Consider the following 8493-nt stretch of genomic DNA (forward strand, 5'->3'; position numbering starts at 1 on the left):
TGGTAGTGGTTACAGAGGTCTATAAATTTGTATGTCTCTTGAAATTGCACACTTAAAATAGAGAACTGTATTTTATGTAAATAAAACCTGAATAAAGTTGATAAAAAAAGAAGCTGTAAATTCAAATTTTAAAAAAATGACAGCTAATTAAAACTTTTAGAAAAATACCTACATGAGACTAAGGTAATACATCTGTGACCCAGAATTCTGCTCTGTCATTTACCAAGCACTGACTGACAAGTCTCTCTTGTCAACCATTGAAGTAAGTTCAGTTGACTTTTGAACAACTCAGGGCTTAAGAGCACCCACCTACCTCACAGTCAAAAATCTGCATATAACTTTACAGTTGTCCTCCTTATCCATGGTCCCGCATTCCAGGATTCAATCGACAGCAGATCATGTAGTACTGCAGTATGTATTTAGTGAAAAAAATCTGCATATAAGTGGACTTGCCCAGTTCAAACACATGTTCCTTGAGGGTTAGCTGTATTATTATTATCTCCATTGTACAGATTGCAAAATGGAAGTCTTATTACATCCTTTGTCCAGTTTCACATAGCTGGTACATAGTAAAGCTGGGACTCAAACCAAAATTCCAAGTCTTCAATCCTTTGTCAATTCCACTCTATTGGGTTGGCCAAAAAGTTCGTTCGGGTTTTCTGTAGCATCTTACAGAAAACCCGAACGAAAATTTTGGCCAACCCAATATTATATATTTATTTTGCAGGCTTTTCTAGAAGACTAATAATCCTAAGCCTCTCCTTCATTAATGCTCTGAAGAAATTAATGAGCAAGTGACCTCAAACTACATTTATTTTCTTCTTTACTTTTGTTGGACAGGAATAGTCTTAAAATTGTACTGAATTTGTAATGGTTCCTTGCATTTAAGCCTCTCCTCAATACGAGTTTCTGTCTAGGGATTTCTTAGTGATTTCTCTCATTTTGTACTCCCAGGATTAGTCTTGTACCCTTTATATCACATACTATTAACAAGTGTAACATGGAAGCCAAGGTTCTAACCTCCATGATCTAACTAAAAGATAAAGAAGCATCAAATGTTATACAGTTAATTAATATTTTATTTTTAGAAAAAAACACTCCTTCTGCATACTATTCATTGGAAGGTGGGTCACTGGAAAGGGATTTACTTATCAAATGGCAAAATAATGCAAAATGATATTCATTAATAAGATAAATATAACAATTTACCTGGAAATTGTTATGCTCATAAATATGCATACACATATGTGCTGCAGATTTACTGTACTGAAAACAAACTTGGAACTCAATGAAATTTATATTGAAGTTCTGAATATATTTCTAAGGAAGAAGTATTACTCAACCTAGAAAAAGTGAAAAATTCTCTTGCTACAAAATATAAATGCAGTAACAGAAGTTCCAGTTTTTGGTCCAGGTAGGTTTTCACATGAGATACCTCTTTGGTAGCAAAATCTAGCATACACATATTTTATGATGCAGCATTTCCATTCCTAGGTATCTACCCAAATGAAATGCATATATTTGTGTACCAAACGACATACAAGAAAGTTCACAGAAGCACTATTGATAATAGCCCCAAACTGAAAACAATCCAAGTGTCCATCAACAATGGAATGGATTTTATTTTTCAATGTGACATACTCATACAATGAAGTACTACACAGCAATGACAATGTACAAAATATTGCTATGGGCAACAACACATGAATCCCACAAGCACATTATTGAGGGAAATAAGGCAGATTTTAAAAAAATACATACAGTATGTTCCACTTATATAGACTTAAAAACCAGGCAAAACTAATTTATGATATTAGTAGTTAGGGTAGTGGTTACATTTGGGGAGACAGATAGGGTGATGACTTGGAGGGGTAGGAAGGGGCTCCAGGAGCACTGGTAGTGTTCTATATCTTCACCTATTTGACAATTACCTGGGTGAACTTGCTTTGTCATAATTTATTGAGCAATCCACTCATGACATGTGCAGTCTTCTGTATGCACACTGTACTACGTTAAAAAGTTCATTAAAAAAATAAAGGCTTTAAAGAGACATTTTTAGACACACATAAAAACTGAGAGTATATTACTAGCAGGTACATCCTCACTAAGGAGAATGTTAAAACACTGTCACTCCAAGTGAGGTCTATAGATTAATGCCAGTCTGTGAGCTTTGGCTACTAGTCCAGATGAAAGAAGTCCAGGAACTAGGAGTAAGCATTCAGAAAATGTACAGCAATTTGACAGAGTACTTTTCTGACTATTGAATCTAATAATGAAAATGTGGGGCTTGTATTTCATCTCTGTTTTCTTCATTTAATTAATTAATTAATTAATTTAAAAAATTATTTATTTATTTTTGGCCACATTGGGTCTTCATTGCTGAGCGCAGGCTGCCTCTAGCTGCGGCAAACGGGGGCCACTCCCTGTCGTGGTGCGTGGGCCCCTCACCGAGGTGGCCTCTCCCGTTGCGGAGCACGGGCTCTAGGCAAGTGGGCTTCAGTAGTTGTGGAACGCAGGCCCAGCAGTCGCGGCGCATGGGCTCAGCCGCTCCGCGGCATGTGGGATCTTCCCGGACTAAGGCTCGAACCGCTCTCTCCTGCAATGGCAGGTGGATTCCTAACCACTGAGCCACCAGGGAAGCCCTATTTATGTATTTTTAAAATAAATTTATTTATTTGTTTATTTTTTGGCTGCGTTGGGTCTTTGTTGCTGAGTGCGGGCTTTCTCTAGTTACCATGAACTGGGACTACTTTTCGTTGCAGTGCTCAGGCTTCTCATAGCGGTGGCTTGTCTTTGTTGTGGAGCATGGGCTCTAGGCGCATGGGCTTCAGTAGTTGTGGCACGTGGGCTCAGTAGTTGTGGCTCGTGGGCTCTAGAGCACAGGCTCAGTAGCTGTGGCACACAGGCTTAGTTGCTCCGTGACATGTGAGATCTTCCCGGACCAGGGCTTGAACCCTTTTCCCCTTCCTTGGCAGGTGGATTCTTAACCACTGTGCTACCAGGGAAGTCCTGTCATGCTTAATGTAATTCATATTATTGTACTTAAAAAAATTAGTCTGTGATGATTAAAAGAAAAAAAAAGTCCTATACCACAAATAGTTTAAGAAACACCGTGCTAAAGAATATGCTTTTCAAAGAAGGATGATTCAAGATGCACAAAGGAATGGAGAGAAAAGAAAATGGTAAATATTTGGTTAAATAAAATAATCACTGATTGTATAAACATTAATAATAATGTCTCAGGGATATTTTTCAAAAGATATTTAAGATGCACAACTGCAAAAATATATAAAATATATTAATTTGGTAGGTGTGGAGGGAATTGAGTTCAAGCATTTTTTGTTGTTGTTCCTGCTATCACTCCAGGAGGAGGGTAAAGGTATTGAGGAAACTCAGACATTGATATGTTAACTTTGCATATTGTAATTTCTAAAATAATTACTAAAATAATAGACAAAGAAAGTAATTGCCAAATCAATAGAAGACCAAAAAAGAAAAAAAAAAGATAAAATGTAATCATTCAAAAGGAAAGTAAGAAAGGTGTTGGGCAAAGCAGCATTCACACATATACCACTAGCATGACAGGACATAAATTTAAAGTCAGGTTTTTTAGGGAAACTTGAAGGCATGGAGCAGCTGAAAATACCCCCCAGGCTCCATTTCTCATTATCCCGTAGAGAGGCTAGCTTGAGAAGCCGAGCTCCAGAGGACCCTGTGCTATGCAATTCTATATGTTTATGAGGGACTTGGAAGGAGGCAGGGGACACCAGTTCAACACTGCAACTGTGAGAACTTCCTGGTCAAGAACATGGCCTTATTGAATGGGAACCTCTGGATCTCATCTGCATTATGTCCTTCCACTGAGCTAGGATCTGCTGAGGGAGCTTCTTATTAAGCTACAGACAGTAGGCAGAACAAACAGAAACCATCAAATAGGATAATAGATCTTAAAAAAACCCAGTTTTGTGAACTGTTATATGAAATGTAAATTAACTAACTGCTATGTTGTCTGGTTACAAGACAAAATTTTCAGATTTCGTTTTTAAAAATCCATACAAAGTGTAAAAATACAGAAAGGTTTAAAGAAAGATTCAAAGTAAAAGGATGAAAAAAATCATGTAACTACTAACCAAAGGAAAACTGGTATAGCTTTACACACACACACACACACACACACACATATACATGTGTATATATCTTGTGTATACACATGTACATGTGTATACTATGTAAATACATATACACATATGTATATGTGTATATGTATTTACATAGTATATACATATATGCATTATTATATACATATAGGTATATGTGTGTATAGAGAAAGGGTGATTGCTTTAATATGACACAAAATAGACATTATGGTCAAAAGCATTATTAGAGATAAAGAGGGTCTCCTCATAATGATAAAAGGTTCAATTAATAGGGAAGCTATAAGAATTCTAAATTTGTATGTTTCCAATAGCATAGACTGAAAATATATAAATCAGAAATTGACAAAACTTCAAGAAAAATAGATAAATCCACATCATAATGGGAAAATTTAATACACCTTTCTCAGTAATTGATAGACTATGGAGATCAAATAAATCAGTAAAAATATAAAAGATTTTAACATCATGATTTTTAAAGATTTATGTATATGGACATATAAAGATATGTATATGATATAACACCCAACAACTGCAGAATACATACTTTTTTCAAGTGCATATGTGGAACATTTACAAAAACTGAGCAAAAGCTAGGACAAAAAACAAGTCTGAATAATTTTTAAAGGATTGAAATCATACAAAGGATGTTCACATATTTTTTGGAATTAAATACAATTCTAAGAAAAAAATCAGAACACAAATAAAAATTATTTTGAACTAAAATATAATGAAAAGACCACATCTCAGACATATGAGACACAACTAAAGAAGTCTTTAGAGAAAAATGTGTAACCTTATACACATAATTGGAAAAGAAGGCTGAAAACTAATGAGTTCATCATCTATCTCAAAAGTTAGAAAAAGAACAGCAAAATAAACCCCCAAAACATTAGAAAATAGAAACTTAGAGAGCAGCAACTAATGAATTTTAAATGTTGGTAAAATTGGCAAACTTCTGGTGAGAATCAACCAAGAGAGCGAGAGGCAGACAGAGAGAGAGAGAGAAAAAAAAAACAATATCAGGAATGAAAAAGATGATATTACAGATATTACATTAACCCCAGTACACATAACTCTTCTCTCTTTGTCAAGGTTCTGCTGATGCTCTGCTTTGTCTCACACTCTTATTGGACCACACTGCTCTGTTACTTTCTTATGTTTGGGTCTTTATCACTCTTTGTGGGAAATGCTTGCTATTTCTATAACTGCTTGAAGTTCACTTATTTTAAAATTCTTTTTGGCAGGAAAAGATAGCTTCTAACTGAGGGTTTAAGTAAAGAAAATGCTCTTCTACTGCATGTAAATGTGGTCACCTTGACAACCTGGCTCATTGTTATCCATCCCCTCTGGTCCTCCTATTTAACCTCTTTTTTTTTTTTCAATTTCTTAGTTTTTTCTCTTTTATTTTTTTTTAAATTTTATAAACTTGACTTATTGTGTAAATTTAAGGTGTACAACGTGTTACTTTGGTACATTTATATGCTGTAATATGATAGCCTTTGTAGTGATATTTATCCCATCACATAGATAGTACAATATTGTTGTCTATATTCATTATACTGTGCATTAGACCTCTAGGGCTTATTGCAAGTTTGTACCCTTAAATAACATCTATCTTATCCCCCCATCCCGTATCCCCTAGTAATAAACATTTTATTGTTTTTAAAAATTTTTATTTATTTATTTATTTTATTTTTGGCTGTGTTGGGTCTTCGTTGCTGTGTGTGGGCTCTCTCCAGTTGTGGCGAGCTGGGGCCACTCTTCATTGCGGTGCATGGGTTTCTCATTGTGGTGGCTTCTCTTGTTGAGGAGCACGGGCTCTAGGCGCGTGGGCTTCAGTAGTTGCGGCGGGCGGGCTCAGTAGTTGTGGCTCGCGGGCTGTAGAGTGCAGGCTCAGTAGCTGTGGCACACGGGCTTAGCTGCTCCGCGGCATGTGGGATCTTTCCGGACCGGGGCTCGAACCCTTGTCCCCTGCATTGGCAGGCGGACTCCCAACCACTGCACCACCAGGGAAGTCCACTCTCTGTTCTATTTTACTAGTTTGACTTTATTGTTTCCACTATGCTGCAGGCTCTACTATAACATAATTTGACAACTTGAGACTTGTTTTTATCTGTGTTAGTCAGATACTAAGCATCAGTTGAATTGGAGAAAGGCATCAGGTTAATCAAAAGAATATTGAGAGAGAAAAATCTAAGCTGATCTAAAAAGTATGCTGTGTTGTCAAGATATGTCCTTAATTGAACTGAAGTGTGAATGGATGTCTCTATAGAAGGACAGACCTCTAATTTGTGGCAAAGAGTGGTTTTCCCCCTGCAAAGTCAGCATATTAATAATGTAATTGGTAAATGGATATAAAAAATACTCTGGGGTCAGGATTAAAGCTGATGAGCATAGAAGCAAAGAAAAAGAAAGTGAGGAAAAAGGTCAGGTCCCAGTCTGAAACCTAATGTTTTGGGAAAGAGCTGGGGTTGCTGGGATGGTAACCCTCTAAGCAGTCCCTGGGCAGTGAGGAGGATACTCTGAAGGCATGTCTGGAGAATTTTCAAAGTAATTCTGGCATTTACAATGGAATAAGTTACTTAATGAGAAGCACACTTACCTCCTGTTCTGTTTCCCACAGCTTGGGATATTCAATTAAGAATAATTGGCAATAGGATAATTATTATTTAATTTATAATGACTTTCTTACAGTGATTTGGGTTGATAAACAGCTTGTATATTTTAAACAATTACCTCTTCCTCTTTCTGAGGTTATATTATCATTTGAAAATACATTGGTTGAATTGTGGGAAGTACTCAAACATAACCAGATTCAAATGCTGAATAGATGGGTTGACAAATGAGGACACTGTTACCAGTTTAATCCCCATATGGGCCAATTAGTTTCACATAGAGAAGAACTCTGTTCCAAAGCCACAGATTGCACCATTAACCCCAGTCAGCCGTCTCCAAATTGTGTGTCATTGATCATAAGAGGCCCAGGTATGAGTGTTGATAGCTCAGAGCAAACCCATCATCACCTCTGAGAGCAGAGCCATTCTGTTATCTCATATATTCTTCACATCATAGATGGCAAGGAATATTACCATAAGATGGAGAAGTTGAAAGCCTCTCTGTTTCCCCATTTCCTGCACCCCATAATCTTATAAAAGGTGAAAAATTACAACTGCATAGCTTCCATTTCTGTAGGAAATCTTCATGCTTTAGAGGAAACTGGTAATAACATTATAGATAAGCAATACAACTGGCAAGCAGCAAACAAATTTGTGGATTCACTTCATCAATAATTAACTACACAATTCATGGTACCTTAGAAATTCTAACATTGACCCAAACAGATGAGAAAAGCCAAATACATGCTTTCCCGCTCCTGAAACCTTATTACTTCTGGTTAGTTTGTAGAGTAACAAAAATGAATATCAGAATTAGAATTATTTTAAATGTGAAATCTGTAAAATATGACTCTTGAAACACTCAGTCTAAAGTGTAAAGGTTTGTGAATCTTGCTTATTCTCAAAACAAATGAAATCTTACCTAATTTAATTTCTTGCTATGGAAAAGTTTCAGAGCTGTCCTTAACTTGGGACTAAGCCTGAAAAAGTATCTCAAAGGGTAATTTGGGGTAAAATGGGGTCAAATTAAAGTAATTTAAAAATAGGCATTAATAAAAATAGTGTCATCCTTACCATCACTTCTGCAAACCTATAATAGATGTTTTGATATGTGGATCCATTTAGCGTACTTATCTTTTGGTAATAAAATGTAATTAAGGTAATGGTAAGACTGATTTTAGCAAAAAGCTGTTGCAGTTCTTCTTTGTAACAGAGTCAACATTCTTGGTTCTTTATAAATCTTCTGAACTAAGCCAAAAATCTGGAGAATAAGGAACAATGATTTAAATCTAATGACTGGGAGCCTGGGTAGATTCCCTTTGTGATTCACTCCTTCTCTTTGGTAGGAACTTCTTTGTATACAGGACTAGAGTTCATGGACATTTTCTAAATGTTGGAACCATTTTTTTAATCTTAGATTCCACATCATGTTTATTTTTCACATTCCTTGTCATTCTTGCTGTTTCTCACCCAAACGCTAAAAAGTGTTTCTTTACCACTTCCAAGTTTTCAGAGAGTAAAATAATTCCTCTCTCTCCTTGTGAATTTGGATCCCAACTGAAAAATACATACAAAAGATAGGCATTGGAAAAGAAATAGCAGCTTTACATTAGTACAAGTTGGAAATGTGCATTTAGGCCTTCAGACAAGTGAGCTTGCTAAAACTTCACGTAAGAACCAGAAAACCCCAAGCCACACCTGCAGAGTAGGCCTCTTTTGGC

The sequence above is a fragment of the Mesoplodon mirus genome (assembly GCF_964341445.2).
Source record: "Mesoplodon mirus genome assembly, chromosome: 3".
Taxonomy (NCBI): domain Eukaryota; kingdom Metazoa; phylum Chordata; class Mammalia; order Artiodactyla; family Ziphiidae; genus Mesoplodon; species Mesoplodon mirus.